General features: G+C 42.1%; 1 protein-coding gene across 4 annotated transcripts in view; it reads right to left on the bottom strand.

Moving 5' to 3' along the window:
• Positions 1 to 16,534, bottom strand: part of robo3 (roundabout, axon guidance receptor, homolog 3 (Drosophila)) — a 515,549-nt gene that overhangs the window by 252,982 nt on the left and 246,033 nt on the right. The window contains exon 3 of one of the 4 annotated variants that reach the window (XM_059639127.1): positions 5,604 to 5,702. The exons of the other annotated variants lie outside the window; for them this stretch is intronic. The gene's annotated coding sequence lies outside the window, so the exon portion shown is untranslated. The remainder of the gene's footprint in view (positions 1 to 5,603; positions 5,703 to 16,534) is intronic. 4 annotated transcript variants of the gene reach the window in all.

Genomic DNA, 16,534 nt, shown 5'->3' with positions numbered 1-16,534 from the left:
TGTAGGATGTTTTGGTTCAGTTCCTGAGGCTTAGCCAGGGTTGCAATTTGGCAAATGCAAAAACTATGTTTACCTCATTGGATTCACGAATGAAAGAATGCGTCTACCATCCTGTTGGGACCTGGCAATAAAAAATTACGGGAAAGCAGCAGATTACATCACAAAATATCTGTCTGCCTAACACCTACTGAAAAATCTACATTGGTGGAATGAAAGGTCTGGATTGTGTGATTTGGGATTCCTGAGGATTTGGCACTTCACATTATATTGTGGACTTTATACGGTGATAGTTAAGAGTTATAATCTAAAACAAAAGCTAGGTTCAGTAAAAACAATCTTACAAAATTATAATCCAAAAGTTACCTACAAGCACTCTCATTACCAGATTCTCAGTTATAACACTCTTTCTACCACAGCCGGTCCTTCAGACACTTTTTTGTAACACTTTACCTGTTGCACATCTTGCCCTCATTGTCAGATGCCAAGCAATAAGACTTGCTGTTACACACACTGTCATTATCAGCTTTGTGGTTCTACTGCGGAACTTCAAGCAATGGATCACATAATGTGTGCACACCTCATGATTCACAACAGTTGAATAGAAAATGTCAGGTGATCATGATAACTACGTTCCTGACATGTCTCATCAGGACACTGTGTGTTTACTTGCAGCCCAAATAAATTTACGTGAGCATTTTTTATTGCGTGCATTGGAAATGGAATGTATTTATCTTCGGGAACCACTGCAGTCCATCTGGTGCAGGTATCCAACAGTGGTGTTGTGATTTGGTACAACCAAAGTGGCTTTCTAGACCATTTCAGAGGGCCATTAAGTAGCAACCGTATTGCTATGGATCTGGAGTTACATTGTAGGTCAGACGCGGTAAGGATGGCAGATTTCTTTCATTGGAGGACAACAGTGAATCAATTTTTTTTATTCAACAACTGTTGATAGTTTCATGGTCCAAGTCTGGCTTTGAATTCCAAATGTATTAGTTAATTCAATTTAAAGCCCACCGGTTACTGCAATGGCATTTGACCTTGTCTCCACAGTGCATTGGCTGGGGGCTTCTGGATGACTATCCCACTGACAAGAGAGGGGAAAGATTTAAACGGGACTGGAGGGGCAACTTTTTCACACAAAGGGTGGTGCATGTATGCCAGAGGAAGTGGCGGAGGTTGATACAATAACAACATTTAAAAAGTATAGGATGGGTAAATGAATAGGAACAGTTTGCAGTGATATGGGCCAACTGCTATCAAATGGGGCTAGATTCATTTAGGGTATGTGGTCAGCATGGACGAGTTGAACCAAAGGGTCTGTTTGCAAACTGTACATCTCTATGACTCCAACTACCCCAGGTTCAGCCATTATAGGTGAGATGGTAATGGAGAGATAGTGTTTCCACTTTCAGTGCAAGCAGGAAAATGGGCCCAAACTACATTTGAAATTACAATAATTAGATGTGACTTTAAGCTTCTATTAATGTTCACCCGAAGAATCACAAATATATATCCTTCCAATTGGGCCATTTAATAATATATAATTATTGCCCTCTCTCTCCAAACCTTTATAAGATACTTTTCATTGAAGAATGAAAACCTGGCGAATTTTTACTACTCCAGCTGGAAATGGATTTTTCAAAAATAACTATTTCAATCATAGTTAACAAGGTGTGGAGCTGGATGAACACAGCAGGCCAAGCAGCATTGCAAGAGCAGGAAGGCTGACATTTCGGGTCTAAACCCTTGTTCAGATTTTCTGAAGAAGGGTCCCAACCTGAAACGTCAGCCTTCCTGCTCCTCCGAAGCTGCCTGGCCTGCTGTGTTCATTCAGCTCCACACCTCGTTATCTCAGATTCCAGCATCTACAGTTCCTACTATCTCTGACTATTTGAATAAATATATTCATCCTTCTCCCTATGGTCCACTTGCATTTAAAGTCACTGTCTTTAAAAAAAATGTAATTGTTTAATTGAGGTAACATTAGTCATTTGTTTATTTTATTTCATTTTATGTTTTCATTTGAAAATACTTTTAAAATGTGTTGCCTCACACCTATGCATCCAAGAAAATGAGTCATATCTTGAAGTGCATTCCTCAAAATACATTCAAACACATGAATGTGCAGACATAGGTCATTCGGCCCCCTCCTCAACCAAGGCCCATCTGGTTACGGCCTCAACTGTACATTCCCGACTGCTCTCAAATGACCAAAATGCAACAAATGAAAAAGTAAGTCACGATCCAACTTCTGAAGTATGAGATAACCAAAGTGTGGCAAGTGATTGTGTGCCTCATGTACACAGTACCTGTCTCACAATTGTGGTATGTGCTTTCAGCAGCTTAGACAGTGAAGATATACCTGTAGACTGCAGACTTTGAACATTTTGTGCCTTTCATTATGTAAACACAACAACAGAAGTAAGCCATTCGAGCTTACTCTACTAGTTAGATTATCGCTGATCGACTCCATGACTCCATTTTCCCACTTTACCTCCAAATGGCTCGAAACTCTCATCAAGCTAAAAGCCAACAATCTCAGGCTTGAAAGATCTAACTACACCAACAGAGGCTGCCTTTTGAACAAGAGAGATCGGATTTCTACCAGCTTCTGCACTCTCTCACCAACAACGATCCTACACTGGTGAATGTTGCTACATTGTGAACAGTCCGAGACATGAGGTCCCAGTTGTTAAATTCATCATCCGAAGCTGATGTTATATAACTCAGTGCACCTCCAGCAGGATTCACTCCTGACTGCAGCTTTTAATCAGTAACTCAGCTCCACCCTGAAGTGCTCAATGCTTTTGAAGTTACTTGGGAACATGGAACCTCGAGATGTAAAGACTGTCAATGAAATAACTGAATAGGAGAATGGGAAAATACCTTGTCCATTCAGTCTACCCCATGAAGACAAGCTAGAGACAGTAAAACAAAGAACAACCTGTGTCCAATTTAAAAACAGCACAGGGCAGTTCCTATGGAAAAGGTTACAGCAAATCAAAATCTTTCCCTGCTTGCGTTCTATAGCATGAAGTATGGCACTGAGACACTGCAAACACTGAAGGACTGCTTGAAATCTAAACTAACTGTACAATTCACTACAAATGCTTATCACTCATATCATTGGGTGCAATAATGTCCCACAGGCAAATCCCTCAGCCATAGACTGAAGGTTATGTTTTTATGAACTTGAATTCACAGAAATGGACCAAAAAACCTTTTGCAGCAAAAGGCTTTGGATGCAGTGGGTCATTGTGAAGTTTCAAGGGTGGAGTAATAGATCTTTATTAGGTGAGGATATCAAAGGACCATCAATGGCAATGAGCTTTTGAGCATGATTTAACTGATTGGCTACTCTTCTTCCCATGCAGACTTTCACAAATTTGGAGCTCATTTGTAATATGTGTTGTTAAAGATCTAGTGATATGATTGCAACTCATTCACACAATTTGATTCAGTAATTCCTCCAATCAATGGTTGTAACTACATTTAATGGTGCTAAGTCTTGGTCCAACACATTATCAACAGTTTGTATCTCCATCAAACTGTTTCCACTCCTAGGTCATCAGCACTCACTGGTAAGATTAAGATTTTTTTTGAAAAAAGAAAACACAGTCTGAGCTAAAAATGATGTTAATATTGATAATTCTTAGCAAATGCTCAACTTTTTTTAATGAGAGGTCCCAATGGTGACATTCACTCTTTAAAGCCTGAAGCAACCTGTGTTTTTTAAATTGCTACTGTCATCCATTCAGTGCATTACCATAAATCAGCTGGCCTGATTAAACAGTCACCAGTGTGCACTGAGCTATCTCTGGTCACTCAACCACTGACTCTGAAGCACAATGTAATTAAATATTGACTAACCAATGTTGCTTCCTTTTAGAAACTACCTTGCAGCTTGGAAATTAACATGAGCCTGGCTGAGGCATGAAGAGATCACAGCTGTGTTGGTTCTGTGTGCGTGCTCTATTCTGATAGGGTGTTGGTCTGAGAAATGCCACTCAGGCACTGGTCACCTCTGTGGATAAGCACACAGATTTGCCAGATGCCAGTCTGCAGCTGTCATTTGCTTCTGTGTGTGTTCTGGCTCCATTTGTCACATACAGCGTCTCCTGAGCCATGCAACCAATGCCCGTCTCACGGCCAGCAAAGGCTTGCCAATGCCTTTAACTCACTAAACCATAATCACTGGAAGATCCCCCTTGAACTTCTCTGACTCCTTTAAGAGGATCCTTAACGTGATCATGATCCAGCTTTTGATCATCTTTGCCACATCTCCTTAGGTGGTACAGGTTTTGGCTGGTACTGCTCCAATGCAGTCATAGTCAGAGCATGGGACACAGAAGCAGCACAGAAACAGATCTGTCAACCAGATATCCAACATAAATCTAGTCCCATTTGCCAGCATTTGGCCCATATCCCTCTAAACCCTTCCTAGCCATGTAGCCATCCAGATGCCTTTTAAATGTTAAAAATTGACCCAGCCTCCACCACTACCTCTGGCAGCTCATTCCATATACGCATCACCCTCTGCTGAAGAAGTTGCCCCTTAGGTCCCTTTTCAATCTTTCCTCTCTCAGCTTAAAACTATGCCCTCTAATTTTGGACTCCCCCACCCTGGGGAAAGCACTTGCCTATTCACCCCAACAATGCCCCTTACGATTTTATAAACCTTTATAAGGCCACCGCTCAGTCTCCGACACTCCAGGAAAACAGCCCCAGCCTATACAGCCTTTCTCTAGCGCTCAAACCCTCCTACACTGGCAACATCCCTGTAAATGTGTCTTGGGACATTTTGCCACATCGAGCACCGAGGAACTGCATGTTCCTGTTACTTGTCCAAATGTGTCACACTCTGATGGTGTTGGGGCAATGCAATTGGAAACTTAACTAATATCTTATTTTTTTTTCCAGCTTATGGACATGGTCATCAGCAGATCAGCCACCACTGCCCTGACAGATGCGCACGAACAAAAGTAGCTGGCCATCAAACCAACAACCTCATTTCTCAATTCTCGCAGCGATACAGTACATACAGTTATTAATAGAGAAGGAAATCAGTTGTTTTGGAATATCTTTTTCTTCTGCTCACTGCTCATGAAAACTCAATATAGTCAACTTTTTTAAATGTCCATCTCCCTACACAAGATTGAGCTCTCATTTATTGAAGACGAAATTTTACACAGGCATCAGGCAAAAGTAGTAAATACCTCACATCATGTTTAAGACACCTTGAGACAATCCTCATCATAGCCACTGTAAAAGGCTGCTTTGTAAACATACAAGTTGGAATTGTACAGTTCCACAGGGATCAAGAATCCCTGCAGTCCTCTTGATTATCTTGCCATTCCAAAAGTTAACATGCAGGGGTGTGCGTCAGCAATTATTCAAATGTGGGGTCATTTCAGTCAGTGATCAGGACCATGAACCAAGGCTAAGATATCCCTTCCAAATCTCAAGGGGCTGCACTGTATAAGTACACACTATGAAATCAAATGACTCAAGACAGATCAGTAACCTTCATTACATGAAACTCCACACAGTCACATCCAGCAGGGCATTGAACAAAATATAATAGCAACTGTGGCATTTACCATGTCTACCTGGAATACTGTGAACAGTTGTGGTCTCTTTACTTGAGAAAGGATGTATTGGCACTGGAGGGGGTGCAGAGGAGGTTCACCAGGTTGATTCTGAAATTGAGAAGAATCGCTTATGAAGAGAGATTGAGGAGACTAGGACTTATTAGAAAGAGGACAGATCTTATAGAAACATAAAATTATGAAAGGAATAGATAAGATACAAGCAGAAGATGGTTTCCAATGGTGGGTGAAATAAGAACTAGAGGCAGGGCCTCAAAATAAGGGGGGGCCAGAAATAGAACTGAATTGAGGAGGAAGTTCTTCGCCCAAAGGGTTGTCAATCTGTGGAATTCCCTGCCCAGTGAAGCAGTGGTGGCTACGTCATTGAATGTTTTTAAAAGGTAAAGATAGGTATATTTTTGAACAATATAGGAATTAAGGATTATGGTGAGAGGGCAGTTAAATGGAGCTGAGTCCATGAAAAGATCAGTCATGATCTTAGTTGACTGGTGGAGCGGGCTTGAGGGGCCAGATGGCTTACTCCTGTCCCTATTGCTTATCTTCTTATTAACGAAACAGGACTTTGTGCACTTCATGAATTAGGGCTAGGCTAGAGGTAATTCAGGACACTGTCGATATCCAAGTGTGGAGCTGGATGAACACAGCAGGCCAAGCAGCATCTTAGGGGCACAAAAGCTGACATTTCAGGCCTCGGCCCTTCTTCAGAAAAGCTTTTCTGATGAAGGGTCTAGGCCCAAAACGTCAGCTTTTGTGCTCCTGAGATGCTGCTTGGCCTGCTGTGTTCATCCAGCTCCACACTTTGCTATCTCGGATTCTCCAGCATCTGCAGTTCCCATTATCTCTGATCACTATTCATATCCTCAACTTCGACCAAGCATTTGATCATCATCTCATCATCTTTGACCGAGTGTCAATTTGTCTGATAATGCTCTTAATGCATCCGGACATTTTGCTATTTTAGAAAAGGTACTAAGTACAGATTGTGGTTGATCAGCACTGAGCATCATCCAGTAGGGAAAATTATCATCAAGTTCTTGCTTTGCTTGAAAACTATTCTGTGATTCCATGTCTCCGGTCAGCTTTTACCTAGGTTTCATGCCCATTTTCACTCAACAAATCCTACAGAAGGTGATCAGGGACAATTCCTTAGCAGTGAGATGATCATATTGCCTCCTAATCTCCCTTGCAGTGCACTCCCTCTCATACTGCCTATCCCACACTACTGTAATATCTCAGCCATTACAGAAGTTATATTCACTCCCATTAAGAGAATTAACAATACACTTGAATATTGATACCTCTGTCTACTACACTGATATAGCACACAATATGCTACTGGCTTCCTCTCCAAAAAAAACATGCTTTGAACACAATCCTCACTGTGAAACCGTCTCTATGAAGCCTCCAAGCATAGTGCTTTGTTCTAATATTATCTGTCAAATTCTAATCTCTCTTTGTTTATATCAGCTACTTTCTGAAAACGTTAGAGAAGAGCACTGACATTTCAAAGGGAAATTTGACGAAAGGAAGAAGCCATCAATCATCTTTATACATTTTGTTAAATTCTATATTGAAATATTACCACAATCACAAATGTACATGTTTAAAATGCAGTCTAAAAACTCCCTCATTGCCAGACTGTAGAACAATGGGGTTTGGATGGTTTTGGGGATGCAAGAGAATGAGACGTTTCACCTTTTCTCACCACAGCGGGACAAGACAGGTTACTAATTGGCAGCAAAGCACAAACATGAGAATTCATCTGAATTTCTAGGCGATGACAGTCCTAATGAGGACAAAGGCAATGAGCCGTACTGTACTCACGTAAGGCTACGGAGGTGCCACTACATTAGCCAGTGTTGCAGAATCTTGCATAGCATGACAGATTGCTCAATACTTTATTTAAGCTGCAGTAATGTTGGTTTCTCATTTTTGTATCTTACAAGGTCACAAAGAAAAACGTTACAATTCCAAACCGGGCATTAAGGCAAAGTAACATAACATTTCTTTTTCATTTAGATGAACAAATGTTGTATCTATTCCTCTGAAGGGGAAGTTATTGTTACAGTGACACTTTGTCTCATTCTGGTTCCTCTCTAAATAAGCTAAAATTTTGTGGTCTGTCTCTTGTGGATGACTTCAACCAAGTCTTCGAAAATTTAAACTTTGAATTTGAATTAGGTTTATGGTCACACAAGTACAGTGAAAAGTTTATAAGTCGCTACTCTAACTTCCATCACAGTCTTCTTTCGAACCTGAGCAGCTCCCAGGTCTTCCCCTCCTCTTACAACTTACAGGTACGAGTTACACGATGAATATTTATTTGAGCTCTCTCCCAATCCTTTTTGCTGCCTGTTGAGGTCTTGTTCTTTTGCCTTCGCTTCACAAGCTAAAAAAAAAATAGGGTATTACAACACTGATGACCCAAGGACGGGCAGCATCAGATGAAAGTTGATGTTTCGGGCCAGGACTCTTCTTCAGAAATTTCTGAAGAAGGGTCTTGACCCATATGACCTCAGCTTCCGAAGCACCAGGGAAAACAGTCCCAGCCTTTTCACCCTCTTGTTGTGGCTTAAATCCTCCAAATCTGGCGACACCTTTATAAATCTTCTATAAACCTTTTCAAGTTTAACAACATCTTTCATACAGCAGGGAGACCAGAATTGAACACAGAATGTAAAAGTGGCCGAACAGTGTCCTGTACAACTGCGACATGACCTCCCAACTCCTGTACTCACTTTAGTGACCAATAAAGGCAAATATGTCTCAAATTTAACATCCTACTAGAAAGATGCCAACTCCAACATGCAAACTCTTTCTGTAAATACATCAAAGTGCCAGTCTTGATTGTGTTTTCATGTTTTTGACTGTACAGTCTGGAGCAGGAATCAACCCATAAATACTTGCTTTGGAGGTAAGAAGATAATTTATTGAGCTATGGCTAACATTGGTTCAATTGTTCTTTTCAAAGCTGAAGCCTACTTGCAGCCAGCTCCAGGAATATGGTACTCAGGCTACTGGAGTCCAGGTAGCTGCTGGGTCAATGCTTTTGCTGAGCCTCAGGTAATGAAAGAAAGGAAACAACACTAAAAGCACAGCAAAGGATAAAGTAGTTGTCAAGAGTACCATTAGGGATTGGCTCACATACAAACAAATTAGGTGGAATAATTAATCAGCAGCTGCAACAGCCGACAATCCAACATTCAAAGATTACCAGCAGCTTTTAATCATATACTCAGACCAACTTAACAAAGAGGATGAGCTCAATCAGAAATATGGGGTTCAACAGGACAAACATTTTCTTGGTATCACCTCAATTACTGCTGTGTCACGAGCACTAGAAAACTGGAAGTAATTAAACATAAACAAAATGTCTGTTTTCTTTTAGTGACACAAAAATAACGAGTATTTTCGCTGCATTCTGTTTAATGCAAAACAAAGGGATAATTCCGCTCTCAGTGAAGGTTAGGCTCTGCTGTATGAGAACACCTTTCTATCAGGGTTGTCGTTAGCTGGACAAGGCTTGAGGTTGGCACTGAAAAGTTCAAGCGCTGGCGGCAAAAGATATTTGCTCAGGGAGACCACAGCTAAGCTGATGCGCTAATTAAAACTGGTCTGATAAGACTCCTCAAAGTGGGGTGGAGGTTCTGGGGAGGGGTGAGGGGTTGGTCAGGTTCCCAAGTGTGGACCCAAGCTGAAATTTAGGTTTTGAACTCCAAGTCAGCAGTAGCTACTGGAGAGCTGTGGTTATGCTAATAGCAGCACTAATAGACGGGCCCCAATGCCATTCCCTCCTTCAATCCCTTCACCACACCACCTTCACTCTCACATGGACCACTGAGTGGTCAAGCCAATTTTCAAGTCTCAAAATAGGGTCAGAGTGGGAAAACTTTGGGAAATACTGGTAGTACACATTTTCCTGTAACTGGAGTTTAGTCTGGTTGGTCCATGCCATAGTGTGAAGAAGATTTTATACTTCTCCCAATATTTTGACTCTCTTGACCTCACCTGTTTTACACCACGGCACAAGGTCAACATTACCTCAACCCGTTCCCTTCCAAGTCGCTTAAGTTCCTGACGTGGAAATATATCAGAGGTCCTTTGCTGTTGCAGGGTCTAAATCTTGGGTCTACAGCACATGGACTGCAGTTGTTCAGGAAGACAGCTCACCATCACCTTTTCAAGGGCAAATAAGGTCAGGTAATAAAGCAAATGTTAGGAGGGGCCAATGTGCTATGATAGTCTATGCTAATAATTTTGAAGATTGAAAACTGAACAGGTTTTCAGCTACTAAATTCCTATTCTCTCTGCAGCAAGAAAGTACAGTGTGTAACAGAGAGACCTGTTGGAGTCATAATGACTAGTCTGTATGCAACATTATGTTGAATCAATTTCTGCCTGACCTGGTAGTGTTAGATGCCGGCACTGCGCCCCTGAATTGTAAAATGAGTTAAATCCTACAAAATTAATATTCCTCATGTTGGTGAGCACAAAATCTCAAAGAATTAATGAAGGCACAGCAATGGAAATGGTTCAAAATAATGTGAAAAAACAGAATTGCCCAACACATACTAATGAGTTAGTCACACCTATTCATGACTGCTATCTAATAACCACTTTACTACTTTAATCCACAGAGATTTCTTCAGTTAAAGCACCTCAGCCTGTAACAACATCCCTTTGGGGCTGGCTTAGCTTTGTTCATGATTACACTATTCCAAATCAATTCTGCTTCAGGTGTTGAGAAATTAGTTAATTCTGATCAAAGGAGGCTGAGCAAATACAAAGACAGCTGTGCTTCCCAAAAACCCCAATGAGCAAACTGCTAATGATCTGCTAACTCTAGGTGACAATGCAGTCCTGAAAGATAATACCTAAAAGGTTGATTGCTCCCTTCCTCCAGATGCTGCCTGGCCTGCTGTGTTCTTCCAGCCTCATATTTATCTACCATCAACAATGCAAAGGAGCCTGACCAGAGACCGAAGAACTACAGAATCACTACAGTATAGAAGCCAGCCATTTGGCCTAACGAGTCCACATTGCCCCTCCGAAGAGCATCCCACCCCGAGTCATTTCCTCTACCCCTGCATTTCTCCATGTCTGACCCAAATATCCCTGGATATTATGGGCAATTTAGCATGGCCAATCCACCTAGCCTGCATGTCTTTGGACTGTGGGAGGAAACCAGAGCACCTGGAGGAAACCCATGCAGACACAAGGAGAACGTGCAAACTCCACAAATCCGGGCACCCGAGGCTGGAATCGAACCTGGGTCCCTGGTGCTGTGAGGCAGCAGTGCTAACCACTGAGCCACCGTGCTGCCCCAACAGATTTGTCTGTCAAAATACTACCACAGTACTGCAAAACCTTTACTTTGGAAAAGTACTTCCAACTTCACAAAGTACGAGGAATGGCCTCTGCTGATCAGCTGCTGGGGCCATCGTGCATTTGTTGTCTCCAGATTCAACTCTTTCCTGCACTTCAAGCAGACTCCCCACATCCATCCTCTGTAAACTTTAAATTTATCAAAGGCTCTGCTACTCCACACTCCAACAGACATTAAGTCTCCTTCACTGACTGATCCTAATTCCCAGTTCCGAAATATTTCAGAATTTAAATTCTAACCATGATGTTGACATCCTAGTGTAGCTTCACCCTCCCCATCTTGGTTGGTCCTCACACCCTACAACCCTAAAAAGGAGGTGGTAAGCATGCAGGTACAGCAGGCAGCAAAAGAAGGCAAACGGTGTGTTGGCCTTCATTGTGAGAGGTTTCAAGTACAGGACCAGGGATGTGTTGTTGCAGATATACAGGGCCTTGGTGAGACCACACCTGGAAGATTGTGCATAGTTTTGGTCTCCTATTCCAAGGAAGGATGCTCTTTGCTCTCGAGGGAGTACAGCAATGGTTTACCATGCTGATTCCGGGGATGGCGGGACTGATAGATCAGGAGAGATTGAACGAATGTGGATTGTTTTCATTGGAGATCAGACAAATGACGTGGAATCACAGAGACTTGTGAAATTCTAACAGGACCAGACAGGATGGATGCAGGGAGAATGTTCCCAATGGTGGGTGTGTCCAGAATCAGGGGTCACAGTCTAAGGGTTCAGGCTAGGTGATTTAGGATGGAGATGAGGAGACGAGGAGACATTTCTTCACCCAAACAGTGGTGAGTCTGTGGAATTCATTACCACTGGAAGTTTTTGATGCCAAAACATTGAATGCATTCAAGAGGCAGCTAGATATAGGGCATGGAGCTAATGAGATTATAGGTTATGGAGAGAGAGCAGGACTAGGCTCAAATTGGATGGTCAACCGTGACTGTTATAAATGACAGACCAGGCTTGAAACGGCCGAATGGCCTCCTCCTGCTCTTATCTTCCATGTTTCTATGTTAAGAACTCAGCAATCCTGGCTACAGCATTGATAGCTATGCCTGCATCTATCCAGGCTCGAAGGACCAATAATTACATTTCAACCCTCTACATCTCCATCTTCCTTCTAAGGCACTCCTTGAAAAATTACCTCTCCAATTAGGCTTTTGATTATCTGCCCCAATAACTGATTTGTAGCTGAATATGATCCTCACTTCGGTCTGCTGGTGCTCTTGTGAAGGACCTTAGGATTTTTTAAACAGCAAAAATGTGCTACATGAATACTACTTATTGTTATTACAATCATGCAGAACTGAAAATGAAGGGGTTAATTTCTAACTACACAAAAAAAACCCTCTCACATATTCCAGATTCAGCGGATTTTCTGTCTTTAAATTAAATTTTGCAGCATCGTGGTCTCTTCATTATCTGAATGGAAATTGTAGGTTTGCAGCTGACCTCAACACTACAAGCATTCTCCAAGGAATACTGGCTGTGTAGTACACTACAAATGTATTAAAACAATCCTCCCAATCTCCCCACACCCCCACCATCCCCTCCCACCAACCTCATCCCCAACATAACCATGCACAGGGAGCTATATGTAAAGAATACAGATTTAGAATATTTATAGATTCATCTTGAAGTACGATCACCTGGTAATCTACCTTCACAACTGCAATGATTCGGGGGTTTTTTGTATTAAAAGGGAAACCAGAAGAGAGTGAACACTTGCCAATGTTTGTGTTGGTATTGATCCAGATTGATGTCTGCCACAAACCCAATTGAAAGGTGCACATGTCTTAGCATTCCCAATTATAGCTTTTCCTGATCCAAACAAAGTGTGCTCATAATTACTGACTCCATCGTTGCCCAACTCCTTCAGTGTTGGCAGTCTCCCTGCTACATCGCTCAGCTATTTTATTCCGACAGTCAAACCTGTGGTGCTACATGGCCACAGTGGTTCAAGATAGCAGCTCACCACTACTTTCTCACTGGCAATTACAGATGAGCAGTAGACACTGACATAACCAGTGATACCATATCCTGTGAACAAATCAAAAATAAAAAGAGGTTTTCTTTTCCTGTATTGGATAGCTGGCATATTAATAATGGCTCCAATCTGCCACCAAATCAAACTGATCGGTAGACTATTTGCCTCTTAATGCCTCTAGCGTGCAATGATACAGTTAGGGCTCTTGTCTTAGCGTGGTGACCTTATCTCAGAGCCAGGAGGTCTCGTTTCAAGTCCAATCTGCCACCTGAGGTGTGTCATAACATATCTGAACAGGTCAATTGTAGCTATTTTTAGTGAGCTGGAATGTCAATAATACTTGGGGGTGTAGGCTTAGTCAATGTTGTCTTCTTAACTCATGGATTGCTTGTAAAATGAGAGACATCATCATGCAGGCAGTGTGTCAATGCAGTTTTACGGGCCTCCTTTCAACTGGCATGCCGAATCCCTTTGGCGCATTCTTGTATCTTTTAGCTGGTATGAGAAGCAGGCAACTGGCTACTTTCAAAGCAACATCACACATCACAAACATGCGCTATCAATAGGAATCTTGGCACCATGAACAATCCTCAGAAAGCCAGAGTACATCGCCTACTGTCTCTCGCACAATTACATCAATCTGAATTTCTATAGCACTATTAACACCGCCAAGCTGCCCAAGGCGTTTCACAGGAGAGTAATTGAGGTAAAAGGCACAGATATTAAACCAAAGGAGATTGTGCTAAAAGTGGCCAAAATCTTAATTTAAAATCTGAGTTTTAAGGATGCGTTTAAACAGGAGAGAATGGCAGCAAGACACAAGATAATTCCATGAATTCAGGCCTAGACAGTGGACAGTGTGCCCCTACATCTCCATTCTCTATCCCCTGCCTTTGATACACAGTCATTGGGCCCATATTACAGGTTTCATTCTGGCTTTTCTTTGATTCATTTTTCGCTAATTCATGGGATGATTGAGTTGCTGGCTAGGCAGCATTTATTGCTCAGAGGGCAGTTAAGATTCAGCCACATTGCTGTGGGTCTGGAATCACATGTACGCCAGACCAGGTAAGGATGGCAGTTTCCTTCACTAAAGGACATTAGTGAACCAGTGGGATTTTTCTGACAATCAACAATAGATTCATGGTCATCATTCAAATCTTAATTACAGAATTTTATTGAATTCAAATTCTACCATATTGCAGATGGAAATAGTATTTCTATAACTGACATCTGCATGTGTGAGACAAATCAACTGAGAATCCTCTCGCTGGTTACTGTGTTATATGTTTCTGTGTTGAAATCAAGGTTGAAATCAATGACTAAATAGACGATGAATGGCTGCTACCAGTTGTGGTGCCATCTATTGCCAAGTACACCACACTGCAGAACCACCTCACTGTCTGATGGCAAGTCACCTTGAGCATTGGCTGCACACTCCATACGCTCAGAGGTTTACTGCAAATGAATTTTCAAGCAATTGGTTGTAAAATTACTTGCTCAAATTTCCAATACACATTCCTTCCAGCAGGACTTCCCGACGCTAGCTGTATAAGGTCAAGAACTGACCTCTGTACAGGTGCAACGCACAAATAAATACTTGAAGGTCTACCTTTGAAAAGCTTCATTTTCTGTCATTCTGCACCATATATCTTTCTACAAAATGTTTTTATAATTTCAGGGTGCTCCAAGGTCCTTTTCGGCCATTGCAGTTAATGCTAGGTGTGGAGATATTTGCTGCCAAAATGCACACAGCAAGATCCCAGAAACAATGTTTTAAAAAGCCGAGTTATTTATTTTATGCTGCCGTACATGCTAAATATTTCCAACGATTTCTGTTTTCAGTCATGATTTCCACCAAATCGGACCCCAGCTGGGTCTTTCACCTTAAAAAAGGGACAACTGGGCCTTGATTTAACTTCACACGTCTGCAAAATGGCACATTCTTCTATTTACGCATGGGATGTTGGAATTTCTGGCTAGGCCTAGCATTTACTGCCCATCCCTTATTGTCCTAGAGAAAATAGTGGCAAGTGCCCTCTTGACCCCAGGGTCCAAGGCTAAGTCTAAAGTAAATCCCTTTTTATGGATGTGTGAGGTTTAATCAAGGCCCTGTTTGCTCTTTAAGGTGAAAATCAAGACGCCGTGATACCATTAGATGAAAAAAAAAGTAGGCCATTCAGCCCATCGAGTCTGTTCCACCATTCAACGAGAACATGGTTTATCTAATAATCCTCAATTCTGCTCCCCTGCCTTGTCCCTATAATCCTCGATTCCTTTAAGGATGGAAATTCTGTCCATGTCAGCCTGGTGGCTCAGTGGTTAGCGTTGCTGCCTCACAGCGTCAGGAACCTGGGTTCGACTCCACCCTTGAGGAACTGTCTGTGTGGAGTTTGCACATTCTCCAAATGTCTGTGTGGGTTTCCTTCCACAACCCAAAAATGTGCAGGCTAGGTGGATTGGCTATGCTTAATTGCCCATAGTGTTCAGGGCTTGTAGATTAAGTGAATTATAGGAAGATGGGTCTAGGTGGGTGTTCCAAGGGTCGGGTTGGGCTGAAGGGCCTGTTTTCACACTGCAGGGATTCTATGATCCAAGATCAATGAAGAAGCTCTCTACGGTAAAATTTCCAATCTACTGAGAGAAAGATTAGATTAGATTTCCTACAGTATGGAAACAGGCCCTTTGGCCCAACAAGTCTACACCGCCCCTTGAAGCATCTCACCCAGACTCATCCCCCTATAACCCACACACCCCTGAACACTATGGGCAATTTAGCATGGCCAATCCACCTAGCCTGCAGATCTTTGGACTGTGGGAGGAAACCGGAGCACCCGGAGGAAACTCACGCATACATGGGGAGAATGTGCAAACTTCACGCAGACAGTCACCAGAGGCTGGAATTGAACCCAGGTCCCTCGTGCTGTGAGGCTGCAGTGCTAACCACTGAGCCACCGTGCCACCCTAAAGAATTCCTCATCTGCCTTAAATAGGTGACCACTTATGGAGATTCTGCCCTTTGGCCCTAGACTCTCCCACGATTTCTCAGCACTGCCCTGCAAGACCCTCAAGAATCTTATATATTTCAATAAGGTCATCTCTCATTCATCAAAACTCCAATAAGTACACTATTCTGAAGAACAGAAAGCTCCCTCCAGTACACTAATCAGTGCTTAGTCTTAAAGAATACACTCCTTATAAAAATGACAAAAAAAAGTAAATGATGCAAAAGGTAGAAGTTGGAGATAAAAACAGAAAATGTTAGAAATACTCGGCACATCTGGCATCAAAATAGAACTGGACTGGGCATTTAATCATAACGTTATGTGAAAACAAGCAGCAATTTTCACTGGAGTGTTCATTGAAGCACGAAAATAGACAAGTCTCTGGAGTGGGACTTGAACCCACAAGTTCAGCAGTGAGGACGCTACCACTAATCCACAGCTGATGTCTTAGCTCCAAATACTCTGAAAATCTAAATTGTTCTGTTGTTTCTCTTTTCCATTGTGAGTACTCAATAGTAGTAACGGATTGCGGGGGAGAGAACGGTG

The sequence above is a fragment of the Stegostoma tigrinum genome, chromosome 32, assembly GCF_030684315.1.
Source record: "Stegostoma tigrinum isolate sSteTig4 chromosome 32, sSteTig4.hap1, whole genome shotgun sequence".
Lineage (NCBI taxonomy): Eukaryota > Metazoa > Chordata > Chondrichthyes > Orectolobiformes > Stegostomatidae > Stegostoma > Stegostoma tigrinum.
This window is presented reverse-complemented; position numbering and strand designations above follow the sequence as displayed.